At 42.8% G+C, this 17,738-nt stretch overlaps 1 pseudogene; it reads right to left on the bottom strand.

The window, feature by feature from the left end:
* Positions 1 to 381: 381 nt before the first annotated feature.
* Positions 382 to 10,482, bottom strand: LOC139177323 (zinc finger protein 83-like; annotated as a pseudogene).
* Positions 10,483 to 17,738: the final 7,256 nt, after the last annotated feature.

Genomic DNA, 17,738 nt, shown 5'->3' with positions numbered 1-17,738 from the left:
TTTAATTTGAATTTTATACATTCCCCCACAGCCTCCTGGAAATTGTGAGGATTTGGGCCGCTTTGAGCTCCCCCTCGGGATGAGAGGACAACATGCACTGGGCACAGTGGAGAGGAGGAAGCTGGTGGGTTCCGCGGACCAGAGGCACTGCTGCGGTGCGGCTCCCCGCCACCATTCCGGCAGAGGTGGCCAGCCTTCCCAGGTTGCTGTGTCACCCCGTTACACTTTTAAGACAAAAGCTTATAACTTTGTAGACCAGTATGTTGGAAACTAGGATATGTCCTCCTAACAAGTAGAAAAGTTTCAATAAAGATTTTATTTTCCTTTTTAAAATTGTTTGAAATTACGAAAGTATGACAACACATTTACATGAGGCTTTGAAAATAGTTACAGACAGTTCCACTATATATTACAATTTTTTAAAGAGTAGACAAATTAAGATTTTTAGTTGGAATTTCAATATTAAACTCTCAAAAATTAATAGAATGGACAGGAAAGTAGGATATACTAGACCTGAAAAGAATTGTGAACCAATTCAACATAATTAAGACTTATACAATTTTCACACAAGAGCAGGATACAAATTTTATTCAAGTTCCCATAGACTATTAACCAGGAGACACTGGCACATGACGTAAAACAAGGTGCAAAAGTTTCATGGCCTAAATAAAGAGTATTGAAATCATTCAGAGCCTATTCTCTTATTACTGTGAAACTATGTGAGAAATCAATACCAAAAAGTATTTGAAAATAACCCACATATTTTCAAGTGCAATAAATAAATAAATAAATGTTTTTGTGAGCAGGTTCTTGCCTGTCCTACTCCTGGCAATTCAGGGGTTGGGAACCTGGGTCTCCAAAGAGTTCCTGTAGGGCGATAATTGGATGCAGAACATTTCCTGCCATTAGAATACTTGAACCATCTTAAGAAAACAAGAAATTTTTTCTGGATTTCTCTCTGTATTGCAAACTAAAATAAGAAATACAAAACTATCCCTGGGGAAAACGTGCCATTTTACAATGCAATCCTGTATAACAACTTTTCCTCTTTGTTCTTCATTCAGCTGGAAGGCCAAACTCCACATGGCTCAGTTCCAGAGACACAAGGTCAAAACCTACAGTCTGAGACTGGAGGACTAAGGTATGTGATGGGAACTTCCGTCAGTACCTTTTTTAAATTTTGAAATTGACAAAGTTTACCAACCATTACTTTAAAAAGAGCAGTTTTGTTTGATGCACGATACTGGATGCTTGGGGCTAGTGCACTGGGACGACCCAGAGGGATTGTATGGGGAGGGAGGAGGGAGGAGGGTTCAGGATGGGGAACACATGTATACCTGTGGCAGATTCATTTTGATATTTGGCAAAACTAATACAATTATGTAAAGTTTAAAAATAAAATAAAATTTAAAAAAAAAATAAAAAGAGCAGTTTTCATTGATCAGTTGCTAAGTCGAATCTGACTCTGCAACTCCATGAACTGCAGCACACCAGGCTTCCCTGTCCTTCACTATCTCCCAGGGTTTTCTCAAACTTGTGTTCATTGAGTGGGTAATGCCATCCAACCATCTCATCCTCTGTCGCCCTCTTCTCCTGCCCACAATCTTCCCCAGCATCAAGGTCTTGTCCATTGAGTCTGTCTTCGCATCATGTGGCCAAAAAGAGCAATACATCTTTAAAACTTGATGAAAACCGCATTGTTCCTTTAGTTCACATTCTAAGCTTCTACTGCTCTCCACACAACAGGCCAATAATTGAGAGACAAGTTGCTGGGGCAGGAATAACGACTTTATTCAGAAAGTCAGCAAACCGAAAATATGGTGGACTGTACCCCCAAAACCATCTTATCCGAGTTAGAACTCAGTCCCCTTTTATATAAAAGAGGAGGGAGTAAGTCAAGTCAAATTCCTTTGAACCTAAGGAATCAAACAGTTAAGTAACAGAGCATAAAAGTCCATCAATAAGAGTTCCCTGAGAAACCTCAAATAACATCAAGGAATTTGAAGAGCAATGGAAGGCCATAAAAGGTCATTGTATAGGGTCACTCCTCAACCCCTCCCCTCCACACAATATCAGTAATCTTATTACTATTTAAATCATTCCTGTGCTGGGGTAGAAAAAAATTTAAGGCTACATAATATATTTAGGATATAATTTCAACTGTTAAAGGAGAAGGCAATGGCACCCCACTCCAGTACTCTTGCCTGGAAAATCCCATGGACGTAGGAGCCTGGTAGGCTGCAGTCCATGGGGTCGCTAGGAGTCAGACACGACTGAGCGACTTCACTTTCACTTTTCACTTTCATGCATTGGAGAAGGAAATGGAAACCTACTCCAGTGTTCTTGCCTGGAGAATCCCAGGGACGGGGGAGCCTGGTGGGCTGCCGTCTATGGGGTCGCACAGAGTCAGACATGACTGAAGCGGCTTAGCAGCAGCAGCAGCAAAAGTACAAAGCTTATTTATGAGATGATGTTTTGTAATAAAACCATGGAGTTGCATATCCATGCACACATGCGTGCACATGTAAATACACAATTGACTGAAACGAAGAGTTGCCTCTTGACACATTTTTAAATCATTTTCTCATTATCACTTTTAGTCATATGTATTTCAGCATCTCTGGGGCCATGAAAATGAATCAACTGTACTTAAGTTTGCCAATAGTACTTCTTTTTAAAGCTTGTTTATTTATTTAGGTTGTGCTGGTCTTTCTTACTTTGTGTGGCTTTCTCTAGTTGCACTGAGCAGGAGATACTCTGTAGTTGTGGTGAGTGGGCTTCTCACTGCAATGGCGTCTTTTGTTACAGAGAACAGGTTGTAGGTGAACGGCAGGCACAAGGCTTCTGTAGTTGCAATACATGGGGTCTGCAGTTTTGGCTCACAGGCTCTCGAGCATGGGCTCAGTAGTTGTGGTGGCTGGGCTTAGTTCCTCCCAGGCATGCGGAATCTTCTCGGACCAGGGAGATCAAACCCATATCCCCTGCATTCGCAGACACATTCTTATCCACTATACCAATAGGGACATCTCAACTCTAATACTATATTAGTTTAAAAAAAAAAAAAGAAAAAGTAGTAGACATATAAAAAACATATATAGAATACTTTGAGTCCTATCTCTATAAAATACCTATATTCAAAAATAATATGAGGGCATGTCTCCTGGTGCAATGCTAAAGAATCCACCTGCAAATGCGGAAGACATGAGTTCTGCTCCAGGATAACGCCACATGCCTCGGGGCAACTAAGACCAAGTGACACAACTACTGAGCCTGTGCTGTAACGCCCAAGAGCCCAAACTACTAGGCCCACGTGCTGAAACTACTGAAGCCCAAGCATCATACAGCCCATGCTCTGCAACAAGACACAAGAATCCCACGCACCACGACTAGACAACAGCCCCTACTGCTGGCAACTAGAGAAAAGACCAAGCAGCAACAAAGACCCAGAACACCTAAATAAATAATTTTTCTTAAAAAAATGATTTTATCTGCAGTTAACTTTAGTTCTGTAGTTATTAACAAAAACCAAAGTCTATTTGTTAATTCCATAATAAAACAATGAACCAAGGTTAGTAAAGTTGGGGACTTCCCTGGCAGTCCCATGATTAAGACCTCACACTTCCATTTCAGGAGTTTCCGGTTCAATCCATACTCAGGGAACTAAGATTCTGCAAGCTGCACCATGTGACAAAGAAGACAAAAAAATATCAGTAAACTTGGATTTCATAGTGAAAAATAGATGATGGAATGAAAAGCCCCCTAGCCCTGAGGTCTCTTTCTGAACTTTCCATTCCATTCTCAAACACCAAGATTTTCAAGGAGGTCCTTAAATGTACTATAAATAGTCAGGGCTGATTTCCCCTTATTGGCCCTTTTCCATATTTTACCACGTACTGTGAGTGTTAATACCTAATGTCCACATGCAGCTTCTTTATTCTGGTTGACAGAGAGCAGACAGCACATCCAGATGGGCCCTAAGCAAACTTGCTGCCCAACAGCACTGAGACCACGTCTCCAACCCGTGGGTGAGAAGCCCTGCCCAGGACGGTGCCCAAGGGAGCCTCCTCACAAGGTCCAGGTCACTAGGTCATGGGGAGACGGGATCTAAGTGGAGATGACAGGCCCTCAGAGAGGGCCCCTGGTGAATATGCATGTACAGGAGACAGACAGGGTACTCCAGAGTCAGACACGATTAGTGAGTCCAGAGATGGGCATTTCAGGAAGGACAGACTGAGAATCAACTCAGAATATGACATCTGAGAAAGAGCCATTCCTGACACTTTTTCTCCCCTCTTCCATATTTTTCTCAGGAATCCTGCAGAGATGGATACTGAAAGTTGAAAACATGCTGTTTAATACCTACAATCAACATTCCCCCTTCCTGAGCCCCAGCTACTCACGAAGGGAAGCCCTCCATGGGGAACAGACAGTCCTCTGTGCCCACTATCTCAGGAGGGACTCAGGACAGTCAGTTCCAGCACAGAGACCAACACAGGAGCTTTCCCACACTTTCCCTCGGATCACACCCCCCTCCTGGTGAGGCCTCATGTATCCAGCAGCAGGGGGCACCTCCGCTGACCCCACGATCCCCTTCAGGTCACACAGCAGGCCCTGGTCCATCCCCACTCAGAGCAGAGTGGCCTCCTCATCCCTGGGGCTGTTCTCAGTCTCAGAAGTGGAGCCTAAGAGCCTTGGTTCTCAATGTAGGATCCAGATCAGATTTGCTGCACTGTGAACATACCTGGGACTAGGACCCACACAGGTATCTGAGGACGTCTGATAGGGCAGGGGGCACCATACATGGTTTTGCAAAATGCTTCACGGATCTCATGGGAAACATGGGTTGAACACCATTAAAGGTGGCAAACCCAGCCCACCTCCTACTTTCTTCTTTTCCAGCCTTACTGAGATAGAACTAATGAAATGGATATGTGTATACTTATCAGGCATGATGTGCCATTTGACAGATGTATACACTGTGAAATATTATCACAATCCAGTCATCAACACATCCATGAACTCCCAGTTTCCATGTTTGTATGGTGAGAACACTTCAGATTTACTCTACTGGCAAATTTAAAGTATGTAGTAACACAGAAGAATTTACTGCAGTTAGAATGCTGCACATAGGTCCCCAGAACTTACTCATTTTACAACTCAAAGTTCATACATGAGCACCTCCCCATCTATAGAATGCTTTGGGTAGAATATTCATTTTCACTATATCGATTCTTCCAATCCACGAACATGGTATATTGCTCCATCTATTTGTGTCATCTTTCTTTCACTAGTGTTTTATAGTTCTGTACACGTAAGTCTTTTTGTTTCTTTAGGTGAATTTATTCATAAGTACTTTATTCTTTTCATTGCAATGGTGAATGGGATTGTTGCCTTGGTTTCTCTTTTTTCATTGTTAGTATATAGGAATGCAAGAGATTTCTGAGTATTAACTTTATATCCTGCAACTTTACTATATTCATTGATTAGCTCTAGTAATTTTCTGGTGGTATCTTTAGAGTTTTCTATGTAGTGGATCGTGTCATCTGCAAACAGTAAGAATTTTACTTCTTTTCCAACCTGGATTCCTTTTATTTCTTTTTATTCTCTGACTGCTAGGACTTCCAAAACTGTGTTGAATAGTGGTGGTGAGAGTGGGCACCCTTGTCTTCTTCCTGAAGAAGTTAGATAGAGGAAATAGCATGCACAACTTTTGTGTGGTTTCTTTGAAAGACATATATTTTTAAGTCTAATACACTCTGATGTCTTGAGAAAGCCCTTGCCTACACAGTTCATAACTTCTATTCAATATGGACTCTTATTGCATAATACTTCAACTCAAGGTAGAACTTATTTCACTCCGATCGCATCTGTAAAGCATTGCTGTAGTATCATCCCCAAACTTTGCTCTTTCAGAAAATTCCTTCCTACAAACACATTTGTGTGGCTTGTCTCCAGGATATATATTCCTACATACCTAAAGAGTGAGTAGTAATTGTAAAAGCTGCCATAGTCATTGCATTTTTAAGTATAAGCATTTGATAAATCCTGAGTTTAAGGCAGCACCTAAAAGCCTTGCCACATTACATACACTTATAAGGATTTCCCTAGTATGGATCATCTGATGATTGGTGAAATATGAGCCCCCAGTGAAGGTTTTACACATTCATTATCACTTGTAACCTTGTCCTTCAGAATGACTTCTTTGGCTAAGTGGCTAAGTCACGTCAGTCGTGTCCAACTCTGTGTGACCCCATAGACAGCAGCCCACTAGGCTCCCCCATCCTTGGATTCTCCAGGCAAGAACACTGGAGTGGGTTGCCATTTCCTTCTCCAATGCAGCAAATTGAAAAGTGAAAGGGAAGTCGCTCAGTCGTGTCCGAATCATCGGAATCCCATAGACTGCAGCCTACCAGGCTCTTCCGTCCATGGGATTTGCCAGGCAAGAGTACTGGAGTGGGGTGCCATAGCCTTCTCGAATGACTTCTTTCAGTTCAGTTCAGTCACTCAGTTGTGTCCGACTGTTTGCCACCCCATGAATCGCAGCACACCAGGCCTCCCTGTCCATCACCAACTCCCGGAGTTCACCCAGACTCACGTCCATCAAGTTGGTGATGCCATCCAGCCATCTCATCCTCTGTCGTCCCCTTCCCCTCCTGCCCCCAATCCCTCCCAGCATCAGAGTCTTTTCCAGTGAGTCAACTCTTCGCATGAGGTGGCCAAAGTACTGGAGTTTCAGCTTTAGCATCATTCCTTCCAAAGAAATCCCAGGGCTGATCTCCATCAGAATGGACTGGTTGGCTCTCCTTGCAGTCCAAGGGACTCTCAAGAGTCTTCTCCAACACCACAGTTCAATTGAGACTGTCGTCTATAAGCTCTCTATAAGACTGTTGTCAAGACACACTCATTACATCAACATAGCTTCTAGTATCAGGGTATGAGTTTTCTCATGAAGGCTAAATGGAAACACCTGACAAAAGCCTCACCACAATGAGTACATTTGTAGGGTCTCTTGCGTATGGATCACCTGATGTCTTTCTAGGCCTGAATGCTACCTGATGCATTTGCCCCACTTATTACATTTCCTTTCTCTGGATTATGAATTCCCTGATGATGTGACTAATGAGACTTGTATTGAAGCACTGGTCACATATATTACATTTACATCCTTTCTCTCATGTACATTTGAATGCCTTCTAAAACATTTGCCACAATCACTACATGGGTAAGATCTCAGAATTCATTACATGACGGTTAGTTAGTTCTGAACTCAGAATCCAAAGCTTTGCCACACCCACTGTATTTGTGCAGTTTTCCTACAGTTTGACTTTCCTGAAGGTCAAAAGGATGATATACTTTACTGCATTTATTACATCTGTAAGGTTTCACTCCAGTATGGGTTCACTGATTATCTGCAAAACGATTCCTGTGACTGAAGGCTTTGACATATAAATTACATTTATATCATTTTCCCTAATGGTCAGTTACAGATGAATGTGCAATGAAAGCTCTGCCACACTAATTACATTTGTATTATTTCTCTCTAGTATGAGTTCCCTCATGAACTACAAGCTAGAAATCCGACTAAAGGCTTTGTCACACACATTACATTTGTAAGGTTTCTCTCCAGTATGAATTCTCTGAATACTTCCAAGGTTTCCATTTTGAGTAAAGCACTGGCCACAAATATCACATTTATATGGTTTCTCTCCAGTATTAATTCTCCAATGAACTACAACATTTGCACTTTGACTAAAGGTTTGCCACATATATCACATTTATATGGTTTCTCTCCAGTAGATAGGCAGAGTGCCTGATGAACTATGGATGGAGGTTTATGACATGTACAGGAGACAGGAATCAAGACTATTCCCAGGAAAAAGAAATGCAAAAAAGCAAAATGGCTGTCTGAGGAGGCCTTACAAATAGCCTTGAAAAGAAGGGAAGCAAAAAGCAAAGGAAAAAGGAAACATATATGCATTTGAATGCAGAGTTCCAAAGAAGAGCAAGGAGAGATAAGAAAGCCTTCGTTAGCGATCAATGCAAAGAAATAGAGGAAAAGAATAGAATGGGAAGGACTAGTGATCTCTTCAAGAAAATTAGAGATACCAAGGGAACATTTCATGCAAAGATGGGCTCAATAAAGGACAGAAATGGTAGGGACCGAACAGAAGCAGAAGATATTAAAGGAGAGGTGGCAAGAATACACAGAAGAAGTGTACAAAAAACATCTTCATGACCCAGATAATCACGATGGTGTGATCACACACCTAGAGCCAGACATTCTGGAATGTGAAGTCAAGTGGGCCTTAGGAAGCATCACTATGAACAAAGCTAGTGGAAGTGATGGAATTCCAGTTGAGCTATTTCAAATCCTGAAAGATGACACTGTGAAAGTGCTGCACTCAATATGCCAGCAAATTTGGAATACTCAGCAATGGCCACAGGACTCGAAAAGGTCAGTTTTCATTCCAATCCCAAAGAATGCTCAAACTACCACAGAATTGCACTCATCTCACACACTAGTAAAGTAATGCTTAAAATTCTGCAAGCCACCCTTCAGAAATATGTGAACCATGAACTTCCAGGTGTTCGAGATGGATTTAGAAAAAGGCAGAGAAATGAGAGATCAGATTGCCAACCTCCACTGGATCATCAAAAAAGCAAGAGAGTTCCAGAAAAAACATCTATTTCTGCTTTATTGACTATGCCAAAGCCTTTGACTGTGTGGATCACAATAAACTGTGGAAAATTCTGAAACAGATGGGAATACCAGACCACCTGACCTGCCTCTTGAGAAACCTGTATGCAGGTCAGGAAGCAACAGTTAGAACTAGACATGGAACAACAAACTGGTTCCAATTAGGAAAAGGAGTATATCAAGGCTGTATATTGTCACCCTGCTTATTTAACTTCTATGCAGAGTACATCATGAGAAACGCTGGGCTGGAAGAAGCACAAGCTGGAATCAAGATTGCTGGGAGAAATATCAATAACCTCAGATATGCAGATGACACCACCCTTATGGCAGACAGTGAAGAAGAACTAAAGAGCCTCTTGATGAAAGTGAAAGAGGAGAGGGAAAAAGTTGGCTTAAAGCTCGACATTCAGAAAACTAAGATCATGGCATCTGGTTCCATTACTTCATGGCAAATAGATGGGGAACCAGTGGAAACAGTGGCTGACTTTATTTTTCTCGGCTCCAAAATCACTGCAGATGCTGATTACAGCCATGAAATTAAAAGACGCTTACTCTTTGGAAGGAAAGCCATGACCAACCTAGACAGAATATTAAAAAGCAGAGACATTACTTTGCCAACAAAGGTCCATCTAGTCAATGCTACGGTTTTTCCAGTGGTCATGTATGGATGTGAGAGCTCGACTATAAAGAAAGCTGAGCACTGAAGAATTGATGCTTTTGAACTGTGGTGTTGGAGAAGACTCTTGAGAGTCCCTTGGACTGCAAGGAGATCCAACCAGTACATCTTAAAGCTGATAAGTTCTGGGTGTTCATTGGAGGGACTGATGTTGAAGCTGAAATTCCAATACTTTGGCCACCTGATGTGAAGACCTAACTCATTTGAAAAGACCCTGATGTTGGGAAACATTCAGGGCAGGAGGAGAAGGGGACGACAGAGGATGAGATGGTTGGATGGCATCACCGACTCAATGGACATGGGTTTGGGTGGACTCTGGGAGTTGGTGATGAACAGGGAAGCCTGGCGTGCTGTGGTTCATGGGGTCACAAAGAGTCAGACACGACTGAGCAACTGAACTGAACTGAATTCCAGCATGAATTCTCTGATGAACCGTAAGGTGTGCATTTTGACTAAAGGCTTTGCCACATATATCACATTTATATGGTTTCACTCCAGGATGAACTCCCAGATGAATTCCAAGGTGTGCATTTTGAGTCAAGCACCGGCCACACACATCACATTTATATGGTTTCTCTCCAGTATGAATTCTCCAATGAACCGTAATATAAAACCTGTAACAGAAGGCTTTGCCACATAAATTACATTTATACGATTTCTTTCCTGTATGAACTGCTTGATGGTTGGTTAGAGCTGAACGTGCATTGAAATCTTGATCACACTCATTACATTTGTAAGTTTTCCCTCTAGTATGAATTCTCTGAAGAATTCCAAGGCTCGCATTTTGAGTAAAGCGCTGGCCACAAACATCACATTTATATGGTTCCTCTCCAGTATGAATTCTCTGATGAACTGTAAAATAAGATCTGTAACTAAAGGCTTTGCCACATACATTTAAAAAGTTTCTCTCCTATATGTCTTAACTGTTTGATGGCCAGTTAAGACTAAATGTGCACTATAGGTTTACCACCCTCATTACATTTCTATGGTTTCTCTCCATTATGTACATGTTGATGAATTATAAGGCCCCAACACCAACTAAAGACTTTTCCACATTCTTACATTTGTAACTTTTCTTTCCAGTATGAATTCTCTGATGAATTCCAAGGTGTGAATATTGATTAAAGCATTAAAGATGGAAAGAACAATACTTCACAAATTTGTTCACTCTCTACCTCCTTCTGAATGCATAAGGAATAGTACAATATGAAAATATCTATTACTTTTAAAGAACTACTAAACCAAGACCATAGGGGTAGAAAATAGGAAATTGGATATTGCAAAAGGTTGAAATCAACTTTATAAATAATTAAGCTCTGGAAAAACTCCTTGTGTATCATGTAGTGGACAGATCACCTGAAGAAAGGACAAGTTTAAATTCCTAATGCCAGTCATGAGGCTTTTCTTGTCTGAGTCAACAGGGCTTTGAGCTGAGTCACTAAAACGGGCTACCAAGAGGCATACAGAGAAAATGTAGAGACCCACCCCCAGGGCAGACCCCAAACTTCAGAGGCAAGTTATCCTTAACCACAGAGAGCATGTTTCTGAGGGTCTCTATCATCACATCCCTGTACAAGGCCCTCTGAACCGGGTTCAGGCATTCCCATGCCTCAGGAGTGAATTTGATGGCCACATCCTTGAAGGTCAACTGTCCCTGATATGAAAATACATTTCACCAATAGGCCCTGAGCAGAGTTTTTATTTTCACACAAAAGGAGAAGAAGAAAAAGAGGTAAGGATCATTTCAGTAGAAATAATATTCTGATAATTCAATGGAAAGCTATTTGGAGCCAATTCTTAGTCTCTAATTTCCTACATTAAATATTGTTTCCAAAATAAATAATGAATCAAAATGAGTAAAGTTGGGACTTTCCTGGTGGTCCAGTGCTTAAGACCCTGCATTTCTGCTGAAGGGATTTTAGGTTCAATTCCTCCTCAGGAACTAAGATCCTGCAAGACGCAACTTGCAACCAAGAAGAAAAGACAAAAAATATTAGTAAACTTGATTTCATGATTTAAATAGACAATGGAAAGATGGGAAAAAATGAAAAGAATTTAAAAAAGGGGAAAAAAGAAACTGAAAGAGAAGCAAAAAGATAAAACAGACAGTGATATGAAACACCATCTAGTCCTGAGATCTCTTTCTGAACATTCCATTCCATTCCCAAACACTTAAGTTTTCAAGGAGATGCTCATTTAGTTTTAAATGTACTATAAAAAGTCAGAACTGATTCCCACTCATTGGCCTCTTTTGCAGATTTTACCGTGTACTGTACATGTTAATACCTGAGGTCCACATACAGCTTCTTTACCCTGGTTGACTGAGAGCAGACAGTGCATGCAGATGGGCCCTAAACAATCCCTATTGCCCAACAGCACCGAGACCCCATCTGCTACCCGTGGGTGAGAAGCCGTGCCCAGGACGGTGCCCAGGGGAGCCTTCTCACAAGGTCCAGGTCACCAGGTCATGGGGAGATGGGATCTAAGTGGAGATGACAAGCCCTGAGGGAAGGCCCCAGGTGAGTGTGCATGTACAGTAGTCAGACAGGACACTTCAGAGTCAGATACGATGAGCCAGTCTTGAGAAGGGCATTTCAGGAAGGCAGTGTGAGAATCCACTGAGAATATGACCCTACCTGAGAAAGAACCATGCCTGACTTCTGCTTTTTCCTCTTCTGGTCTTCTTCGTCCATGAGTCTTCACAGTCTTGAGAAGGGCATTTCAGGAAGGCAGTGTGAGAATCCACTGAGAATATGACCCTACCTGAGAAAGAACCATGCCTGACTTCTGCTTTTTCCTCTTCTGGTCTTCTTCGTCCATGAGTCTTCACAGTTCTATCATGAAAGTGGAAAACATGCTGTTTAATGCTTAGGATCAACACACCCCCTTCCTGAGCCCCAACCACACACACAGGGAAGCCCTCATCATGAGGAACACACAGTCCCCTGTGGCCACTGTCTCAGGAGGGACTCAGGATGGTCAACTCCTGCACAGAGTCCAACATGGGACTTTCCCACACTGTCCCTCAGATCACACTCCCCTCCTGATGAGGCATCATGCACACAGCAGCAGGGGGCACCTCTGCTCATCCCATGATGCCCTTCAGGTCACACAGCAGGCCCTGGTCAGCTCTGCTCGGAGCAGAGCGCCCTTCTCTCCCCCAGGGCCTGATCTCAGTCTCAGAAGTAGAGGCTAAAAGCCCTGGTGCTCAATGCAGGATCCAGATCAGAATCATCTGAGGCTCTGTGCACATTCCTGGGGCGAGGCCCCACTAGAGAACCTGAGGAGTCTGTCTGATGAGGGAGGGGTACAAAACATGCCCAGACCCCCAACACATACCTTTCAGTAACAGCACTGCAGGCGGATTCTTTACCAGCTGGGCTACATTGCTCAAAACAGGTTCCAAATCTGGAAGAGCATTACGTAAGGCCTCAGTCTGTTTATTTGTAGCTAGACCCAGAACCTCAGTGTTTCGTACTGCAGCGTCTATTAAGTCTTTTATCTCAGTTATAGAGTTAATCTGTTTTTTAGTTTTGTTAGTATCATTTGGTCGTAAGGGTGGCTTCCTTGTCCCTCAAGAATCAGAGTGGAGCCTAATTTAACTAGTAAGTCCCTTGAGTTAAAAGAGAGGTGACAGGCACAAAAATCGATATAGAAACCACTGACCATTGTTGGAGCACGAAGGGGGTTCCTGGAAAGTGGGCCTGTGTTGTTACTGATGTTCTGATTATGTGTTTTTTATGGTTGTTAAAATTTCCAGCCCTTCGGGTTAAGATGGAAAGGACTGCACTGGTGTCCGAGGAATTCCATCTCGGCCCCTGCTTCAGTGACCCCCCAAGCTTCAGTGACCCCTCGAGCTTCAGCACTAGTCATATACACGGTGCTGTAGGCAGAGCCACTTGTGACTTCAGGGCCCCTCAGTGTTGGGAAACCATCCAAGGCCGAGGGGCCCCATGGATCTCAGGTGTCTGGGGCATTCCCTCCTCCAGTTCCCTAGCTGTCTATAAAAGGGCGAGTCTGCCACAGTCTCTCCTCCAGTGCCCTTCTGTCCACACAGGGCACCCTGGGTTGGTCTGGGTACCTGTGGGCTTTGTGGTCCATCATGGCCAGCTTGGTCTGCAAAGACTGACCTCCCCTCTGGTGGTCTCTAAGTGGACAAAGCTACAACCATCATTTCAGCCCTTTGTGTATTTCTTTGGGAGTGTTCAGCCTTTTCAACCATGTCCCTATTATCAAAAACTGAATAAGCCACTTGGAGCAAATCGCTCAGAGGGGTCTGAGGGCTAGCAGTTGCTCTTTGAATCTCGCTCCTGATGTCTGTGGCAGGGTGGGCTATGAAATGCATAGCCAAAAGGGCCTGTCCTTCGAGGGAGAAGGGACCCACACTCCTATATATATATTTTGTCTATGCTCTGTCTTTGTTGCTGTGTGAGCTTTCTCAGCATGGGCTTCTCACTGCAGTGGCTTCTCTTGTTTCAGAGCGCAGGCTCAAGGGCATGGGCTTCAGTAGTTTCAGCTTCTGGGCTTAATTGCTCCATCAAACATGGGATCTCCCTGGATCAGGGATAGAGCTCATGTGCCCTGCATTGGCACATGGATTCTTTCCCAGTGAGCCACCAGAAAAGCCCCTGCTATATTTTTTTAAAGCTTCTACCAATGTCTCTTGAAATGCTTTCCGATTTTCATCTCACCCCTGTTGTACTACCTGCACTTTTTCATAATGGACAGGTTTTACTGTAAGTGTTTTCACAACCTCTGTTAAACAGTCATGTAGCCGCGGACCTGCCTCAGGGACAGTGGCAGTGCCCCCCACCCCGCGCGTGGCCCGTTGGGCTTGGGCTGCCACTGGGTCAGCACGGACCCTACCTGCCTGTGGGAGAGTCTGCAAATTTCCCTCTGGATGAGATCAAAAGACCTCATTAACTGGGTAAACTCCATCCTGGAAAGTTCAGGGTTCTCAGAAAAATGTATCAATTTATCTTCTGCTGACTATGGACAAGGAGATGGACAAGGAGAAAGGCAGAGAAAGACGGACATGGAGAAAGGCGCTTCTCACAGAGGCGGAGCCATGGGGCAATTGGTCCATAACTTACACGCTGCAGGTGCTGTCTGGGCTGAGATTTGGCCCTTGGGCAACTCGGGGTACAGAGAAGGAGCTCCTGAATATAGTGGGCAGTCTCCTCACCCTTGGGTGCCCTTGACTCTGGGCTAGTGGCCTTGGCTGGAACCCCGGCCGAGACAGTCCTTGCCATTCCCATCCCTCGAGCAGTAGTTAGCTATCCAGAAGTTGTGTTCCTGTGTCGCACTTCACTGTGAAGTTTAATCAGGACTTGTGCTTACAGCTTTAGATGTTATCCCTTCCGAGTAGTCTCTCAGTCAGGTGTGAATGGCTGAGAAACTGTCCCAAAGGAATAGTACAGAGTGTGTGTCCAGTGGCATTGACAGGGAGCTTTCAGGAAGTGGTCTGGCTGCAAATTGGAAGTAAAGGGTCAGGGGAGGAGGGTAAATCCTGGAAGCTGATTTCCTTCAGTATCCTTGTGCAGGATGTTGAGAATACCTCATAAGAGGCATTTATCCAGGCTGGACATAATCCTTTAAATGATGTGATTTTTTTCCCCCTAGAACATATAATCCCCTGGTTATAGATTATGGGCATCTGATCTGCATCCAAAGATAGCTTACACCGCTGAACTTCAGACCCAAGCCTAGACTATCTTCCTAACAACTCAATTAAACTTTAGAATAATATGACAAAAGCGCTATTTAAAAAGTGAGTTTTAGACAGTAGATACTGATCTCAGCCAAACTAAAATTTAATATCTATTAAAACATAATTCCTTTCTTCTTAAATCACCCTCATTTGTCCCAAACATAAGCAAGTTAAGATTAATTTGCTTGTAAAATGAGTCTGGTAAATTGATAACATAGGCTTGTAAAATTGGTCCAGGATAGTGAGTGTCTTGATCACTAAAAATTGTACAAAGTATACCCCAACTGAAAAACATATTTCAAAAATACTTATTTATTTAATTTTGGCTGTGCTGGGTCTGCGTTGCTGCTCGAACTTTCTCTATTTGCAGCAAGTAGGGGCTACTGTTTGCTGAGGTGCACTGGCTTCTCACTGCGCTGGCTTCTCTTTTGCAGAGCACGGGCTCTAGGGCACGTGGGCTTCAGTAGTCGTGGCTTCCAGGCTTTAGAGCACAGGCTCGGTAGTTGGGTCGCATGGGATTAGTTGCTCCACAGCATGTGGGATCTTCCCAGATCAGGGATCGAACCCACGTCTCCTGCATTGGTAAGGGGATTCTTCACTGCTGAGCCTCCGGGAAAGCCATGAGTTAATTTTCTTGCTGACAAACTTTACAACAAATATACTTACTGACTTTGAGTAAACCTGAGTACCATAAAAACGTTGTGCTTAATAGTGATGTGTCTGAATGACATGTCTCTATTAAATAACAAGCAAACAACAAACTTTAATGCCAGATGTTAATTTAATACTAAATGTTTCTTGGGTCATATGAATCCAAAATCCATTTAGCTTAGTTTCTATTATATTTAGAAATGTTTAATTTGTAAGCACTTTTTAAAAAGACAGTTGAATAGAGCTCACCTATATATTAACCTGGGCAATATATATATCCCAATAGAGATCTCATAGTTTCATTTTAAAACTTAGTCACAAAACAGGCATTGCAATGCGAAACTTACCAGCTTAGACATATTTGAGGACTTCCCTGGTGGCCCAGTAACTAAGACTCCATGCTTCCAATGCAGTGGGCCCAGGTTCCATTCCTGGACGGGAAACTAAATCCCACTTGCCACAACTAAGAGTCATTGCAGCCAAATAAATAATAAATAAGTATTTATTTTTTAAAAATACATAAATAGCAGGTAGAATACCTAAATTTACAGACTTGAGTTTTAACAGGGTTAGACTTAGAACATAGGAGAAAAATCCCCAAATTAAGAAGAATGTCGATTTTCAGATCCTGTGAGCAGCACTCAGACAGTAAAATTTCTTCCTCCTCACATACCATCTACCCTGTCTCCTGTGCTAGCAACAAGATCTCTTCTGTGTCTCTAGACATCTATATCATATTTCTATGGCAGCCTGTGCTGATTGAAACAAACAAACAAAAAAAGATAGGACACTTGTGAGTCTTACAAGCAGAGGGGGAGAGGGTGCTGCCCAGAGTAATTAGTGGGCTACAGTTTTATAATAAAAGGAGAAGTGGGGAGGGGGAGAGTGTCCTTCTCTCTCTTTTCTGCTTCCTCTTCTTGAGTTGTTGTTCAGTTGCGCAAGTTGTGTCCAACTCTTTGTGACCCCATGGACTGCAGCACACCAGGCTCCCCTGTCCTTCCCATCTCCTGGAGCTTGCTCAAACTCATGTCCATTGAGTCAGTAATGCCATCCAACCATCTCATCCTCTGCCCCCTTCTCCTCCTGCCTTCAATCTTTCCCAGCATCAGGGTCTTTTCTAATGAGTCACTTCTTTGCATCAGGTGGCCAAAATATTGAAGCTTTATCTTCAGTCCTTCCAATGAATATTTCACGTTGATCTGCTTTAGGATTGACTGGTTTGATCTCCTTACCGTCCTAGGGACTCTCAAGAGTCTTCTCCAACACCATCATTCAAAAGCATCAATTCTTCAACACTCAGCCTTCTTTATGGCCCAACTCTCACATCTATACATGACTACCAGAAAAAATGACTACTGGAACAACCATAGCTTTGTGGGCAAAGTAATGTCTCTGCTTCTAAATATGCTGTCTAGGTTGGTCATACTTTTTCTTCCAAGGAGCAAGTGTCTTTTAATTTCATGGCTGCAGTCACCTTCTGCAGTGATTTTGGAGCCTAAGAAAATAAAGTCTCTCACTGTTTCCATTGTTTCCCCATCTATTTGCCATGAAGTGATGGGACCAGATGTTGTGATCTTAGTTTTTTGAATGTTGAATTTTAAGTCAGCTTTTCCACTCTCCTCTTTCACTTCAGTTCCTCTTCACTTTCTGCATTAAGGGTGCTATCATCTGCATATCTGAGGTTATTGATATTTCTCCCAGCAATCTTGATTCCAGCTGGTGCTTCATCCAGCCTAGCATTTTGCATGATGTACTCTGAAGCTAAGTTAAATAAGCAGAGTGACAATATACAGCCTTGACGTACTTCTTTGTACTCCATTCCCAATTTGGAACCAGTCCATTGTTCCATGTTTGGATCTAACTGTTGCTTCTTGACCTGCATACAGGTTTCTCGGGAAGCAGGTAAGGTGGTCTGGTATTCCCATCTCTTTAAGAATTTTCCAAAATTTGTTGTGATCCACACAGTAAAAGGCTGTAGTGTAGTCAGTGACGCAGATGTTTTT

This window comes from Bos indicus, chromosome 18 (genome assembly GCF_029378745.1).
Source record: "Bos indicus isolate NIAB-ARS_2022 breed Sahiwal x Tharparkar chromosome 18, NIAB-ARS_B.indTharparkar_mat_pri_1.0, whole genome shotgun sequence".
NCBI lineage: Eukaryota > Metazoa > Chordata > Mammalia > Artiodactyla > Bovidae > Bos > Bos indicus.
This window is presented reverse-complemented; position numbering and strand designations above follow the sequence as displayed.